Source organism: Homarus americanus, unplaced genomic scaffold (genome assembly GCF_018991925.1).
Source record: "Homarus americanus isolate GMGI-L3 unplaced genomic scaffold, GMGI_Hamer_2.0 scaffold2539, whole genome shotgun sequence".
Taxonomy (NCBI): Eukaryota; Metazoa; Arthropoda; class Malacostraca; order Decapoda; family Nephropidae; genus Homarus; species Homarus americanus.
In genome coordinates, this window is record NW_024725489.1 from 2,332,660 (window position 1) to 2,351,042 (window position 18,383).

The 18,383-nt window shown below is 44.7% G+C and overlaps 1 protein-coding gene across 5 annotated transcripts in view; it reads right to left on the reverse strand.

Moving 5' to 3' along the window:
- LOC121864966 (receptor-type guanylate cyclase Gyc76C-like) overlaps window positions 1–3,465 on the reverse strand; it is a 74,545-nt gene extending 71,080 nt beyond the window's left edge. For 3 of the 5 annotated variants that reach the window (XM_042364193.1, XM_042364195.1, XM_042364192.1), the window contains exon 1: window positions 3,450–3,465. The gene's annotated coding sequence lies outside the window, so the exon portion shown is untranslated. The remainder of the gene's footprint in view (window positions 1–3,449) is intronic. The other 2 variants (XM_042364196.1, XM_042364194.1) reach the window with 1 other exon arrangement.
- Window positions 3,466–18,383: the final 14,918 nt, after the last annotated feature.

Below are 18,383 nucleotides of genomic sequence, written 5' to 3' on the forward strand. Positions count from 1 at the left end.
TACATAACCCATTTAGACCTACCTACCTACCTCTCTCTTTGTACTTACTCTTATTCTCTCTCTCTCTCTCTCTCTCTCTCTCTCTCTCTCTCTCTCTCTCTCTCTCTCTCTCTATCTATCTATTTGTCTCTCTCTAATCTGTGTGCTCTCTCTCTCTCTCTCTCTCTCTCTCTCTCTCTCTCTCTCTCTCTCTCTCAAAACACCAAACTAGGCCACACCTTTAACACACTCGTATGACTGTCCATTGTTATTCTGTTTATCAAGTTACACAAAAACACACACACAAACGAGAAAGGTTTACTAAATGATGTTTTAACCTAATTAGTGTTTTATTATATGATAAACACACATGTACATACACGTAAATATACATACACACATACATATACGTAAAAACCACACACACACATACACACACTAGACCTATTATACTCGTAGGCCTAAAACCAATTTATCACAGACGACAAACAAATTATAAAATGTAAATTAGGTCTAAATTCTTTAAGAACATTATTACTATTAATTAGAACGATGGGGGGGGGGGGGGGGGGTGTGAGTGAGGCTGCGGGGTGATATGTGAGGGTTGGAGGGCTGAGAAAGAGCTAAGAGCTGAAGTGAGGGCTGAGGGAAGGGTTCAAAGGCTGGTGGGTCTAAGGGCTGGTGAGGATGAGCTAAGGGCTGGTGAGGATGAGCTAAGGGCTAGTGAGGGCTAAGAGAGCTTTCTGGAACAACATCAGATTAAACTATTTCAAACCTGCTTTTTTTAATCCCTTTATTTTTTCCTCTCTATCCCATCCACCATCTTTATCAGCCTCTCTCCTTAATCCCTTTCTTCTTTATCTCACCTTAGCTTCTTCTTCTTCTTAACCTTTTCCTATATTTTATAATTTCCTTCTTCTTTCTGTTTTTACTTTATTCTTCTTCTCCTTCTTCCTATCTTCCTTCCCCCTCCTCCACCTTATCACCTCTTCCCGTTTTCTTCCTCTTCTTCTTTACCTTTTCCTCCACCTATCTTCCTTACCTCTTCCACCTATCTTCCTTACCTCCTCCACCTATCTTCCTTACCTCCTCCAGCTATCTTCCTTACCTCCTCCACCTATCTTCCTTGCCTCCTCCACCTATCTTCCTTACCTCCTCCACCTATCTTCTTTACCTCTTCCACCTATCTTCCTTGCCTCCTCCACCTATCCTCCTTACCTCCTCTTCCTTATTCGCCCTCAATACATCTTAAGTTACCCAGCAAGATATTGGCGATGAAGAGAGACGTGGAGGAAAATTGATATAGACGAAGAAGAATAAGAAAATAGAAGAGAAGATTAAAAGAGGAAGAAAATAACAAATAAAGAGGAATAAGAAGACGAAGACAAGAATAAAGAAAATATGAAAAGAATAAAGAAAAGAAGAACAAATAAAAGAAAAGAAGTAGAAGAAAGAAAGAAAGAAAGAAAGAAAGAAAGAAAGAAAGAAAGAAGGAACTATTAATAAAAGGCAAACAATGAAAGACAACAGACACGAGGCGATAACAATCACCAAACACAATCGTCAGTTGGAACAAGACAAAGAGGAAGACTGATAAACGAACCACAAAGAGAAAGTAACAATAAAGATGGAATAACATACAAACGAAAGAGAGAAAAAAAAACGAAAAAAGAATCGACTCAAAGATCAATAAGAAAGAGTAATAATGATAATAAATAATAATTACAAAATAACATAAAGAATGAGATAAGAAAAAGATAAGAAATGCAATAATAAATAAAACAGAAGTACAGGAAGTGTAAAAAACAAAACGAGAAATAGAGAAACGGTGATAAACAGGACATAGAAGAGAAAAACCGAGAGAAAGAGAAACGGTGATTAACAGGACACTGAAGGGAAGAAACGACAATAAGGAGAGAACACCAGCAACGATTATATATGCAGGTGACAACAAGAGAAGGAGGGAGGAAGGAGGGGGGTGAGGGGGAGAAGAGGAGGGGTGGGGGGTGGGGGGGTCGAGGCTAAAGGGGATCCAGTTGTAGCCAGTCGCCTCGTGCAGCAACTGTCAAGATGTACCCCACGACCCCTGCTGGTGTCTGGGAGGCGTGTTGGGGGCGCGCGCGTGTGTGTGTGGGCGTGGGCGGTCTGGGCATAGCGTGGGCGTGTTTATGTTTATTGTTAAGTGTTCTGAGGGCGTCGTGGGCGTGGTGACATTAGAGGTATTGTGTGTGTGTGAGTGTGTGTGTGTGTGTGTGTGTGTGTGTGTGTGTGTGTGTGTGCAGAAGGCGGGACGGACATAACCCACGCCCATCCTGTTGACCCTGGTGAGTGTGTGAGCGCCACGAGACGCCCTTTACCACCTCTTTGGGCACCACACACCACATTGTTTCCCACTGGACAAATTACCCCAGATTATTTCCCATTGGACAGATTACACCTTCAAAATCATAAGAAAAAATCCTATGTCAAATTTATTTACCCCTTGAGTACGATGACTTTACCCCTTGAGTACGATGACTTAACCCCTTGAGTACGATGACTTAACCCCTTGAGTATGATGACTTTACCCCTTGAGTACGATGACTTAACCCCTTGAGTACGATGACTTTACCCCTTGAGTACGATGACTTAACCCCTTGAGTACGATGACTTTACCCCTTGAGTACGATGACTTTACCCCTTGAGTACGATGACTTTACCCCTTGAGTACGAATACAAATTTTTCTCAAGGGGTTAAATAATAATACACAAACACACACACACAACACAGAGAGAGAGAGAGAGAGAGAGAGAGAGAGAGAGAGAGAGAGAGAGAGAGAGAGAGAGAGAGAGAGAGAGAGAGAGAGAGAGAGAGAGAGAGAGAGCAACATCCCAAAGGAGGTCGTAGACACACTCAGGAGGCCACAGATAGACTCACCAAAACCCTCACAGACAAGACACACTTTGTACACTAGGTGACCTTGGCGTCCACCAGGGGGAGTATCCAACCCAAATATATATACACACATGGTAATGGTAAGTCCCTGTGCAGTAACAAGACTCCGAGAGCATAGTTATTTATTGCCTTTATTTGTTTCAGGTGCACAGAAACTTTTCGATCATCTTGTAAACCCTACTATACGGTCATACACACCTTCACCTGTCACTATCATACACCTTTACCTGTCACTAATACACACCTTCACCTGTCACTATCATACACCTTTACCTGCCACTAATACACACCTTCACCTGTCACTAATACACACCTTCACCTGTCACTATCATACACCTTCGCCAGTCACTATCATACACCTTCACCAGTCACTATCATACACCTTCACCTGTCCCAATCAGTGTCATAAATCCTCACCTGCCTGTCAAACACCCACACACCCACCTGTCACCAATAATACTCAGCTTCCTTACACCTTCACCTCTTACCACCTGTCTGAACCATCTACCATCACCTGTCACCTGCTAACTCATACCTGATACCACCTGTGGGACGCCTCTGATCAAGTCACCTGTAAAAGAGAAAAAAACAAACATTATCACCTTAGCAAAATTTTGTTTACCTCACGTGGTAATCAAAATCATAATTAATACCTTACCTTCCTCAGTCACCCCACCTGTCTGCCCTAAAATTGATGACAGGTAAATTGCAGGTAAATATAATGATTTCTATACACGCTATATCAATATACATAGGTAAATACCCTATTATGTAGCTAAATAAGAGGGTATATGTAGTCAATTATGGGTAGATGGGTGACGCAACATGATGGAAATACAATGTCAACACACATACCCCCAAAACAAATGCGTATCTTGGGTGTTACGTGTATTTGGCGTAAGGTGATGTGGTTTTCTTTATATACGCCATATGTCAAGTAATATAGAGGATATACGCTAACTGGTGTAATATAGCTTTGTGTTATAGCTTGAGAGAGAGAGAGAGAGAGAGAGAGAGAGAGAGAGAGAGAGAGAGAGAGAGAGAGAGAGAGAGAGAGAGGGAGATACACAGAGAGAGAGACGAATCACCAAAGAATGAGAGAGAGAGAGAGAGAGAGAGAGAGAGAAAGCGACAAAAGAGATAGAGAAAGACTCGCTAAAGTGGGGTGAGACAATGAGACAGTTCAGAGAGTATAGGAACACTCGGGTCTCTTCCCCCTTGGGTCAACTCGGTGCCGGAGTCAGGTTGCTGTGCCTTTGTTGTTATCTGATAGTGTGTCCTTGTGTTTATGCATCTGTCGACTTGGCTCTCTCTTGCTTGCTTGCTTATTTGCTTGCTTGATTGATTGCTTTCTCTTCTCACTTCCCCTCGGTTCCAGTTTGCTTGCTTGCTTGATTTTCTCTTCTCACTTGTGCTTGCTTGCTTGCTTGATTTTCTCTTCTCACTTGTGCTTGCTTGCTTGCTTGATTTTCTCTTCTCACTTGTGCTTGCTTGCTTGATTACTTGCTTTTCTCTCACCTCCCATCAGTGTCTTCCAACTCGTTCCTTCATCTTCATTCACTTACCATCATATTCAAAGTCAAAGTCTTCCTTCATCTTCACCAAATGCCTTCAAAATCTTCCCTCATCATCACTCACCATCATCAAAATCATCAACAAACTCAATATATAACTTGACCTCGCTACAAACTCCATCTTTGAATTCAAAACAAAAACACACCACCCCTTTTAGAACACTCAAGACTCGCAACACCTTCCCTATAGTTGAGTTGACCCGCTTGGAAACTTCCCTCACCCTTCCCCTCACAACTTCCCTCACTCTTCCCCTCACAACTTCCCTCGCCTCTACTCTACGTTTCTAAATTACTTCATTATGCTCTTGTGAGGTAAATGAATTCATCAACTGTCTTCGATACATCTGACGTCTTGGAACATTTCTCAACACTTCAATATTCCCCCTAACACAGCAATATCCCCCTAACACAGCAATATCCTCCCTAACACAGCAATATTCCCCCTAACACAGCAATATTCCCCCTAACACAGCAATATCCCCCTAACACAGCAATATCCCCCTAACACAGCAATATCCTCCCTAACACAGCAATATTCCCCCTAACACAGCAATATTCCCCCTAACACAGCAATATCCCCCTAACACAGCACATCCCCAACACAGCAATATCCCCCTAACACAGCAATACAGCAATATCCCTCCCAACACAGCAATATCCCCCCAACACAGCAATATCCCTCCCAACACAGCAATATCCCTCCCTAACACAGCAATATCCCCCTAACACAGCAATATTCCCCACAGCACATCCCCCAACACAGCAATCCCCCTAACACACACAATCCCCCTAACACAGCAATATCCCCCAACACAGCAATATTCTCCCTAACACAGCAATATCCCTCCTCAACACAGCAGCAACATCCCCAACACAGCAATATCCCACTAACACAGCAATATTCTCCCTAACACAGCAATATCCCTCCTAACACAGCAATATCCCTCCTAACACAGCAATATCCCCCTAACACAGCAATATTCTCCCTAACACAGCAATATCCCCCTAACACAGCAATATTCTCCCTAACACAGCAATATCCCCCTAACACAGCAATATTCTCCCTAACACAGCAATATCCTCCCTAACACAGCAATATCCCCCTAACACAGCAGGTAGCCAGCCGCGTGTGGTGGTCGTGGTTCACCTGGGCAAACACCGTGAACAAACATATCTGTGAGGGACAGGTGTGTACGCAGGTGTGTGTGTGACAGGTGTGCGATATTTCTCATTAAGACAACCGGTTTGTCTAGCGTTAATTATGAGAGCTATTATTATGCTAATGTGTAATTTGTTGCTTACCTGAGGACGAAAAGGAAACACCAACAACAACAACAACAACAATAATAACAATAATAATAACAATAATAATAATATATCTCTTTATTTTCAAGTGTTCATACATTGTTGAAGCACACACACACACACACACACACACACACACACACACACACACACACACCACTGCTAACAAAACATTTTTAATTTAATATTCAAATTGTTTGAGCATTCAACTGGAGAGAGAGAGAGAGAGAGAGAGAGAGAGAGAGAGAGAGAGAGAGAGAGAGAGAGAGAGAGAGAGAGAGAGAGAGAGAGAGAGAGAGAGAGAGAGAGAGAGAGAGACATGCTTCCTTACACACAAAACACTTCCTTATTATCCAGTACACTATTGTTCCGTGTGTGAAGTGACTCAGAGTGAAAGTGCTTGAAGACCTTTGCTATTGAGATAAAACCAGATAAAGATAAATAATGTAAAATAAAAACAGACAAACACGACACGGGAGTAAAACATTTCTTTGACCTTTCACTGACCTTGACCAACAGTAACCACAGTAACAATAACAGTCAAGCATAAGTGAACAAAGGTAAAAACAGATAACAACAAAAAACAGACGAGAACCTAACATCTCACCCTGTTCCACCACCAAGAACAACAGAAACAACGGCAATAATAACAATAATACTAACAGTAACAACAGTATCAAACAACAGAAAGGTATATATATATATAACACTCTTGACAGCAAACAGACGAGGAACTAAGCACTTACCCTGTACCACCACCACCACCACCACCACCACCGCCACTATCACAACATGCTAACCTTGACCCCGTTACTAACCCAGAAAAAACCCCATCCCTACCACCATCACTATACCACCACCATCATCACTATACCATCATCAATCATCATCATCACCACTACCAACAAGAATAACAACAATAAAACAACAACAGGAGACACAACAGAAACGGCAAACTAACAACAATAAACAGCAAAAACAAAAAAAACATAGACACTAAACAGACGGGGAACTAACACCCCACCTTGCACTACCTTGACCACAACTACCACTAACTTTTAACCCCCATAATAAACTACAAAAGCCAACTACCACAATAACCACAAACCACTACCATAATCGAGAGTAACAAACGGTAAAACTCCAAACGGTAAAACAGCCAAGAGGGACAGCATCGTAACAGCAAACAGAGGAGGAGGCAGCACCCAGTGTCTCGCCCAGCAGCTGACCTTCGCTTCCACTGCTGCTGAATCTCAATGTAAACACGACCTATAAATACCACGGCTGCAGTGTCGTCGGCGGAGGATAGTATGACCATTTGACTACTAATACCTAGCAGAGAGAGAGAGAGAGAGAGAGAGAGAGAGAGAGAGAGAGAGAGAGATTAAACCTCTTCCTTTCTTAAGACTAAAACAAAATCCTAAAACTCATAACACAATACAAGATTTCTTCAAAGAGGACGACGAAGGAATGGGAGGAAGATAAAGAAGAGGAAGAGAAAGAAAGGGAGAAGAAGGAAGAAAAAAAAGGAAAAGGAAGAAGAAGCAGAATTCAAATTTCTTCGGCAGTAATTAATCTTGATAAAAAATTTCACAGAACGAATTAAAAAAAATGTCGAAGCCTTTAGTAACATTTCTTATTATTATTATTATTATCATCAACATCATTACTATGTGACTAAAAACAATAAACCTAATTCAATTAAAACTCACCCACTTAAACCACGAATTAAAACTGACAAGATAGCGTAAAAAACAGCCAAGACTGAAAAACCCTTTAAAAAACTAATGAAAATTAATAATACTAAAACCGATCCTGTCTCTCCAGCTCTCACAGAATAATAAACTCGCGGATTTTAGAGGCTTCGAACCCATCTCACAGATTCGAACCCCCTATAACAGACTTCGAACCTTTATAATAGACTTCGAACCCCTAAAACAGATTCGAACCCATATAAGATTCGAACACCTATAACATATTCGAACCCCCTATTAGGATAACAGTTTCGGCACCCCAGTGTTTATACAGATGGTCGTAACCTCTTTTCTCTCAACACACACACACCTCTGTTTTGACGTAAGGGTCAATATAATGTGTGAATCTTTGTGACTTTGCTCCCTGAGTGGATAACAGGAGTCTGGTTATTGTTAATTTAAAGAGAGGGAGGTGATGGGTGGTCTCTCTTTCCCTCTCTCTCCCTCTCACACACACACCTGAGTATTCTTCGTCTTCTCAAGGTATATTTCACCTGAATATTAATAATCCTAGTGCTGCCTGAGGTGTTTAGGTTAGGTTAGGTTATGTTAGCGTTAGGTTAGATTAGCGTTAGGTTAGTTAGGTTAGCGTTACAACATACTTGACCTTAATAACACAGTCACCACCATCTCCTTATCTATAATATAATGTAAGTATTTGGTCACCCGGAGTCATCATTCAAATGTGACCTGAATCTCTCAATCCATAAATATCCACAACTTTCTACACTAACCACCCCCCCCCTCGTTACAGTGCCAAGTAGAGAGGGTGTCACTATCTACATCTCTCTCAGTACAGTGCCACGTAGAGAGGGTGCCACTATCTTCAGAGAATGCCACTATCTGCATCTCTCAGTACAGTGCCAAGTAAAGAGGGTGCCACTATCTACATCCCTCTCAATACAGTGCCAAGTAAAGAGGGTGCCACTATCTACATCCCTCTCAGTACAGTGCCAAGTAAAGAGGGTGCCACTATCTACATCCCTCTCAGTACAGTGCCAAGTAAAGAGGGTGCCACTATCTACATCCCTCTCAGTACAGTGCCAAGTATAGTGAAGGTGCCACTATCACAATGCCAGAACCTCGTCCCTAATCCATTTTCATTTTACTCAATCCAGCTCAGATCTACGCCCTCCATACCATCAACTATCCATCTATCAATATTGTCCAACTCCCTTCAGGATATATTACGGATTGGTGACGTAACCAATCATCACCCTCGTACCCAATCATCCTCGTACCCAATCACCCTCGTAACCAATCACCCTCGTACCCAATCACCCTCGTAACCAATCACCCTCGTACCCAATCATCCTCGTACCCAATCACCCTCTCGGATCTTGTGCCCCCAAACCCCCAATCCATACCATCAACTTTCCACCCAATCCATCTTCCTTCAGGGTACGTGGCTGTATATGGGTGTGTGTGTGTGTGTGTGTGTGTGTGTGTGTGTGTGTGTGTTTAGACCACCAACGCCACTATTACGAACGTTTTAGGCCACCAACGCCACTATTACGAACGTTTTAGGCCACCAACGCCACAATTACGAACGTTTCAGCTCCGCCATTTTACCCAGCTGGAAGTTTCGGACCAATAGCTAGACGCCGCGGGGTTCAGACACCTTGGCAAAACACAGGTCACGTCAGGCTGGGGGGCGTCTCTACACACACACACACGCACACAGTAGGCCCTAGACGTGTGGGTATGTAAACACAATGTACAGCTGACAGTAACTCTCTCATACAAAACACACAATACGACCACCACCACCACCACCACCACCACCACCATCACCACCACCACCACACCACCACCAACCTCACCACCACTATCACCACCACCACCACCACCACCACCACCACCACCCCCCACCACCACCACCACCACCACCACCACCACCAACCTCCACCACCACCACCACCACCACCACCACCACCACCACCACCACCACCACCACCACCACCACCACCACCACCACCACACCCCACCACCACCATCACCCCCACCACTACCATCACCCCCCACCACCATCACCCCCCCCACCACCACATCACCCCACCACCACCACCACCCCCCACCACCACCATCACCCCACCACCACCACTCACCCACCACCACCACCCACCACCACATCACCCCCACCACCACCACCACCACCACACCACCACCACCCCCACACACCCACCATCACCCCCCACCACCACCATCACCCCACCACCACCACCACCACCATCACCCCCACCACCACCATCACCCCACCCACTCCCACCCCCACCACCACCACCCCCCCCACCACCATCACCCCCACCACCACCATCACCCCCACCACCACCATCACCCCATCACCCCCCACCACACCCCCCCACCACCACCACTCCACCACCCCCCCACCACCACCACCCCACCACCCCCACCACCACCACACCCCCACCATCACCCCCCACCACCACTATCACCCCCACTACCACCATCACCCCCCCACCACCACCACCACCACCACCATCACCCACCACCACCCCACCACCACCATCACCCCACCACCACTATCACCCCACTACCATCACCCCCCCACCACCACTATCACCACCACCATCACCCCCCACCACCACCCCCACCACCATCACCCCCACCACCACTATCACCCCCCACCACTATCACCCCCACCACCACCATCCATCACCACCACCACTATCACCCCACCACTATCACCACCCCCACCACTATCACCCCCCCAAAGGCTATAAGTGACCGTATATTTAACTTCAAAATACGCGTGGTCACTTCCGCTCCTTGACTACTGCTTGTTGCTGACCGCTGTGTGCTTGTGTGTGCTTGTTGCTGTGGATAGTGTGCTTGTCTGTGCTTGTTGCTGACCGCTGTGTGCTTGTTGTGTTTGTTTCTGAGTAAAGTCCTAGTGTGACCTCGTTGCTGTGGATAGTGTACTTGTTTGTGCTTGTTGTTGTGGGCAGTGTGATTGTTTGTGTTTGCAGGAGTGAAAGTTCGATCACTATATTATCTATCTATCTATCTACAGTGCAAGAAAACGAGAGAGAGAGAGAGAGAGAGAGAGAGAGAGAGAGAGAGAGAGAGAGAGAGAGAGAGAGAGAGAGAGAGAGAGAGAGAGAGAGAGAGAGAGAGAGAGACCAAATACTTTACCACCAACTATCAAAACACACACACACACACACACACACACACTACTAAGTCAACAACATAACGCGTAAACATCACCAAATTATACGGTACAGGCCATAAGAACAAGGAGGACACCAGAAGCGCAACACTGAACCAAAATACAGACACACATACACACACACACACACACACACACACACACACACTTTCCCGCAATGTATGTGGGAAGTAACATTTAATTATTAACTAGAACAGGTGTGAGAGTTCCTGAGTAACGATTGGTTGGTTTAATGGGTCTTAGTTCTAATTGGTTGTAATGTAACCTGACTTAAACTTAGCCTATTCTAACTTAACCTAACTTCAATTACCCATCCTAATTTAGCTTAACTTAAATTAACATAACTTAATACGTGTTAATTTTAAAGTGTATATTTGACCATAAGAACTGGGGGCCCTTTTGGAGTCCACACACACACACACACACACACACACACACACACACACACACACACACACACACACACACACACACACATACACACACACACACACACACACACACACACACACACACACACACACACACACACACACACCAAGAATGACTGAGACAACAGGCAGCAATCCCACCCCACCGTCTTCCTCCCTCCTCTCTTCCTCCTCTCTCCATCAAGGTCTCAGAATATATATAATAATTAACCTAACTGACAACACACACACTCTGTTTGCCTGGCGGCGCCATTAAGTGAATAATTACCCCAACAACACAGGTTTACGAGAGGAGAAAATGGCGCCGAAAGTACACCCAGACTCTAGTTATTCTGAATCCCGTTACAGGAGGGAGGGAAAATGGCGGAGGGATTACACTGTGACTCTATTTTAAACCTTGGTGAGGAAATTGAGGAAAATAGTTAGGTTAGGTTAGGTTAGGGTGGGTTAGCTTATATTAGGTTAGGTTAAATTAGGTTAGGCTAGGTTAGCTTATATTAGGTTAGGTTAGGTTAGGTTAGGGTGGGTTAGCTTATATTAGGTTAGGTAAAAGTAGGTTAGGCTAGATTAGGTAAAGGTGGGTTAGGTTAGGTTACACACGTCAGCATAGTAACACCACAACAGCGAGCAACACACACCATCAACACTCACCACCACACCACCCGGAACTAAAGTAACCCGAGGAGCAGAATACCAATACAGTCAATGTCGCGACTCACAACCTGGTAACACCTGGCATGAGTTAGCAGGTAGCTCAGGTGTTAGTCTGGTTACCTGTGTGTACCTGTGGTGATGTGTGACCTGTGTGTGTGTACCTGTGGTAATGTGTGACCTGTGTGTGTGTGTACCTGTGGTGATGTGTGACCTGTGTGTGTGTACCTGTGGTGATGACGTGTGACCTGTGTGTGTGTACCTGTGGTGATGTGTGACCTGTGTGTGTGTGTGTACCTGTGGTGATGTCTGTGTGTGTGTACCTTGTGGTGATGTGTGACCTGTGCACCTGTGGTGATAAGACCTGTGTGTGTGTGACCTGTGTGATGTGTACCGTGTGTGTGTACCTGTGGTGATGTGTGACCTGTGTGTGTACCTGTGGTGATGTGTGACCTGTGTGTGTGTACCTGTGGTGATGACGTGTGACCTTGTGGTGTTGTTGTTATAGTGGGATCACATGAAGATTAGGCACCCGAGTTTATTTTACCTGATGATTAAATTTTCTAACACTACTTAGTGAGGTTAGGTTAGGTTAGGTTTAGGTTTGGTTAAGTTTAGGTGAGGTTACGTTCAAGTTAGATTAAGTTTAGGTTAGGTTACGTTATGTTGAAGTTTGGTTAGATTAAGTTTAGGTTCTCCAATCTTTCCACCTTTACAATCCTCTTCACCAAGGATTCACCTCAGGACCAACTCACCAGAGGCCTTATCAAAAGGTATTAAGCTTGACAGGTATACAGGTAAGCATCTCCACAGGTAGCTTCTCATACACTGATTCTCTAACAATAACTATTCCGTAATATATTTCCTCAGTGTTGTTTCCTCAGTGTGAGTTGTTTCTTATATTATCTTCATTATCTTCAAGACTCACACCTCTTTCTTCAGCGCTAAATTATCTTTATCTTAAGTGGGTCTTCTTGAAGGCATCGTGAACACCTGAAAGGGGTCGTGTCTCAGGTGTTATTACGGATATTAATTACCACCGGCAGGTAAATGGAGCTGGATCGTCACACCTGTTCATTAATACTCCAATATAAACTTAATTTACCTGGAGAGAGAGAGAGAGAGAGCTAACATTTCTCCTCTACAAAGTGAGTCACCAGTTCCAGCCAGAACCTGGAATTCCCCTATTAAATGGAATCCAAGATTTAAGGGATTCCCAAATTAAATTAATTCCTAGATTTTTTAGAGATTTCCAGATTATAGGGACAAAAGGATTACGAGATGGGTAAGAGGGGGAGAAGGGGCAGGGGGGGAAGTGGGGGAAGGAGGAGGGAGGAAAGAGGTGGCGGGAGGGGAGAATGAAAGAGGGAGAGGGAAAGAAGTGAAAATAAGGGAAGGAAAGATAGAATAGAGAGAGAGAGAGAGAGAGAGAGAGAGAGAGAGAGAGAGAGAGAGAGAGAGAGAGAGAGAGAGAGAGAGAGAGAGAGAGAGAGAGAGAGAGAGAGAGAGAGAGAGGTAACTCGGAAAATGAATATGAATGGATGGAGATTATGGTGAATGAGCGTCGTAGTCGTCGTGGTAAAAGCACCAAGCGTTAGGCCCACTATCACGACATCTTGCCATTGGTGTCGGCCCCCCATGGACCTGGCCACACCCATCCTACCTCAGCCTTTATCCTACTGTTTATTCTATTCCCTTCATTCTACTTTATCCCTCTCTCTCTCTCTCGTCTCAGCTTGTCCTTGTATTATCTCTCTCTCTCTCTCTCTCTCTCTCTCTCTCTCTCTCTCTCTCTCTCCACACTTAACAAAACACCACTGTGACTGTCTCTCCTAAACAGTCAAGACGCACATACAAACATTAATCTCCACCCTGCGAGACACTAAGAGACACCAAGAGACACGACAGCGAGAGACAGACATGTGCATTCTCTCTTTATTTATGTGTGAGATCTCAAAGTCGGAAAAACTGTCAACAACAGCATCTTGAAGTGTGTTTACAGTTTGGACCAACCTGAGGTCTCGTTAACGCGAGTGTGTGTGTGTGTGTGTGTGTGTGTGTGTGTGTGAAGGTGACCTACATTACACAAACTCAGGGGATCATCTTGCCTCAATATCTCCTCCCTCACCCTCACCTCCAAAACACCTACCAAATACTGAAATCGTGATCAGGGAGTCGAGCTGCTCTTTCAACTCCCCTTGACGCCTTATCCTCACACCGAAGCAGGAGTCAACAACTACGATTCAGTTAAACCCGCGGGCGTGACGAGACGGGTTCACTCGTGGCTTTTGGGGGGCTTCGAATCTCCCGTTGTTGTTAAGGTTCGAAGCAGAGGCTCAAGAGTTCTAGTTAGAGAATCCGGGTTCGAAGCGTCGTGACTCTTGGGTTTCTAAGTTGTCTCGCGTTCTACAATCCGGGTTCGGGTTCGGGATTCGGGATTCGGGTTCGTTTACAAGTTCATGGGTTAAAGTTTCACATTTCTAGACTGTCATTCCTATCCTGCTTTGAGATTCCCGACGTAAACACACACACACACACACACACACACACACACACACACACACACACACACACACACTCGAGGATCAACACAAGATACAGGAACTCCCAAGACAATACTAAAGATCAGGATTATGGTAAACACAGGTCAGCCTCTCCACACCTTCCCTCGTGTGTGTGTGTGTGAGGGGGATGGGGTTCAGCTGAGTCCAAATGGTTTTTTGCTGAGTCCCACTGAGTCCCACTGAGTCACACTGAGTTCCCATATTGCTATTACGTCTCTCAGTGGTCAGTGGCTAAACTGTTTTGTCATGAATGAACTTTTTTAAACTTGTTTTGTAATAATAATAATAATAATAATAATAATAATAATAATAATAATAATAATAACTCCTCACCCCCTGAAGAACAACACCCCTTACCCCCTGAAGAACAACACCCCTTACCCCCTGAAGAACAACACCCCTTACCCCCTGAAGAACAACACCCCTCACCTCCAAAACATCCCTCCTTATCCACACCTCCCCAAAAGACCCCTGAAGAACGACCCCCCCACCTTGTAAATATCCTTCTCGGTCATCCTACATCATGACACCAGCAGAAGGATGACTCACAACATACATACCAGGAAGCCAGGGGTCGACTCACTCTCTGGGAAGCACAAACACCATATGTGTGTGTCTCTGCTCTCATGAACCTGCCTGATGGGTTGGGTTAGGTTAGGTTAGGTTACGACATAAGGTCTCCGGGTGTACTTGTGACAGCCTTACGATCCACACACACTGAGTCAGAGAGGTAAAGTGTTATCTACTGCAGGCTCTCTCTCTCTCTCTCTCTCTCTCTCTCTCTCTCTCTCTCTCTAGTAGAAACAAACATGTGAAGATACTTAAGTAAGCCTTTCCCGTCTGTTTGTGTATTCAGTGGTGTGTATGTGTGTTAAAGAGAGAAGTAAGAACAGAGGAGAATAGGGAGAAAATTAAGTGAGGAGGAAGGAAAGAGGAATTAGGAAAAATAGCAAGAGGAAAGAGGAAGATAGAGGAGGAGATGCAACAGGAAGAAGGAAGAGGAAGATTGAGGAGGAGGAAAGGGAAGAGACACAGACAGGTGAGTACAGGTAAAGCGGTTTCTCTCATCAAGTACAAACTGACCCACATATCACCTTCTCTTCCTCCTCCTCCTCCTCCTCCTGGTCCCTCTCTTCCTTCTCACCAACCCACACTCCCCCTCTCCTCTTCCTCCTACTCCCTCTACTCTTCTATCTTTCTCCTCCACCTCTTTCTCCCAACTTACACCCACCACCCCTTCTCCACCCCCTCCACCAGATTTACACTCCAGCCGCCTACAGTATCACCTTACCATAGGGCGCGTACCAACCTGTAAATCATCTTTTAAATAGTTCTGTAAATTATCCTTTTTAATCATCGTGTAAATCACCCACCTCCACCCACCTCCAGGAAGTAGGTGGGTGGAGGGGGGTGTTATATTTCACCGTGTAAATATCCGGGTGTGTGTTGGCGTATTATAAACTATCAACCTTATCTATCAATCTATCTTAAGTTGGGGTCATGTGTTTCAACTAAATCATCATATAAAACTACAATACAATACAATACAATACAACTACAATACAATACAATACAATACAATACAATACAATACTATACTTACGACACACAAGAGAGATATTCTCAAATAGGTCGTATGATAAGAGACAATCTCCCTAACTGTAGATACGAGAAGTGTTTCCATCCGCTATAGTTACGACACAACAGGGGGAAGGGGGAAGGGGGAAGGAAGGGGGGGAAGGGGAAGGAAGGGGAAGGGGGGGAAAGGGGGGAGGATTTCAAAACGCTCTTAAGGGTTTCAAATTTCCACACTGATGGGATACGTAAATATACACACGTAAGACACATCCACACATACATACACACATACATGCATACATACACATATACATACACAACTTCCTAGCTAACTTAAGCTTGTGATGATCATGATTTAACCCCTTTGATGACGATGATTTAACCCCTTTGATGACGATGATTTAACCCTTTGATGACGATGATTTAACCCCTTTGATGACGATAATTTAACCCTTTGATGACGATGATTTAACCCCTTTGATGACGATGATTTAACCCCTTTGATGACGATGATTTAACCCCTTTGCTGACGATGATTTAACCCTTTGATGACGATAATTTAACCCTTTGATGACGATGATTTAACCATTTGATGACGATGACGACGACAATTTAACCCTTTGATGACGATGATCTAACCCTTTAAAGACTGATCTAACCCTTTGGACGACGATGATTAAACCCCTCGGGACTCAGAGTGTTAAGCTAAACTATGCAGATTTATTGTTAAAAGTTTGTAAGACCAATTTTTTCCCTCTTACGGATTAACTTACGAACTCTTGAGAATATAAGTTTGGGTCTAAAACTTCAGTGAGCCAATTAGATGCATTTTAGAATCCATTTGGTTTTTTTCGTAGCTTAAGGAGAGAGAGAGAGAGAGGAGAGAGAGAGAGAGAGAGAGAGAGAGAGAGAGAGAGAGAGAGAGAGAGAGAGAGAGAGAGAGAGAGAGAGAGAGAGAGAACGACCATGACAACAGTACGACCATGACCACCCACAGGACCCATGTAGTGAACAGCAATATAACGACCCTATTTTATTTCATGAACAACATCTAGTTTATTGTGCACCTATCTGTGAGTTGTAGCTTCCCACCCCCAAAGGATGATAGAGCAAAAGTTACAAAGGCATTACAGAATATGTTATCTGCATGAGGGACATACTGCCAGAGGGACATACTGCCAGAGGGACATACTGCCAGAGGGACATACTGCCAGAGGGACATACTGCATATCCTAACATTGGTCTAGCGGTTACAGCACCTTGTAATCCACTTGTTATATACCTGTTTTATTTGATACATCTTAATATGGTAAACAATTGGTTGACTGGTGACTGTTTGCACTTGTTTGCTTCAGTGAGAGTCACCCAAAAGCTCTTTCCTCATTACAGCTCTCGAGGGTGACGTGTGGCGGAGTCAAGGTCGACCTTCACACTCTCGCCTTAAATAAACACTCACTTCAGTTACTACCTAATGAACCGCCTGCTCAGGGTCGCGTGGGCGTGGTTGATGAGTGTGGATGTGGGTGGAGGACGTGGGCTGTGGTTGTGGGTGGTGCACGTGGGCGGTGAGTGTGGGCGTGGGTGGTGGACGTGGGCGGTGGGTGTGGGTGGTGGACATGGGCGATGAGCGTGGCTGTGTAAAAGGGCGTGAACGTGGTTGTGGGCGTCCGTAATGAGCGTGGGTGTACATGGGCGTGGATGATGAGCAGAGGCGTGTCTTGTGGGCGTTCGGGAATTTTTTTTTTTTCAATGTTGCTCCAAACGATAGCTAGTTAATTGTGCACACCCATACTCATCCTGTAATCGGCAGGACAAAAGGATTACAGGACAGAGGTCAACAAAGGGTGTATATAACAGACCCCAGAGGTGAGGTTAGTGTGTGGCGTTGAGTGTTACAGAGGAGATACAGTGCAGTGTTTGTTTAGTTAGGTACATCGAAGCTTACTTAGCTTTACACAGCTTTAGTATATCAGCTATCTTGCCATCACAGATAAAAATGCTTGGATCTGTCCCTAAAAGGTTCTGTTTTTTCACACTCTAGGATGTAGCGTGCGTGCGTGCGTGCGTGTGTGTGTGTGTGCGTGTGTGTGTGTGTGTGTGTGCGCGCGTGTGTCACCCAGCACCGTTAGTAACACTCGGGTAATTCCCAGTGCCATTGTAGGAGAGAGAGAGAGAGAGAGAGAGAGAGAGAGAGAGAGAGAGAGAGAGAGAGAGAGAGAGAGAAAAGAAAGAGAGAATTCGAAACCCTTATCTAATCCAGTCCAGTTATCTGCCCTAATCCATACCATCTGTCCCCCTGAATCCATAAAGAGATTGGATAACCCACCTAATCCAACCATCCATCTTGCCCCTGTAAATCAGCAAAGGATTCAGTTATCTCACCTAATCCAGGTATCACGTCCCCCAAAGACACTTCAAG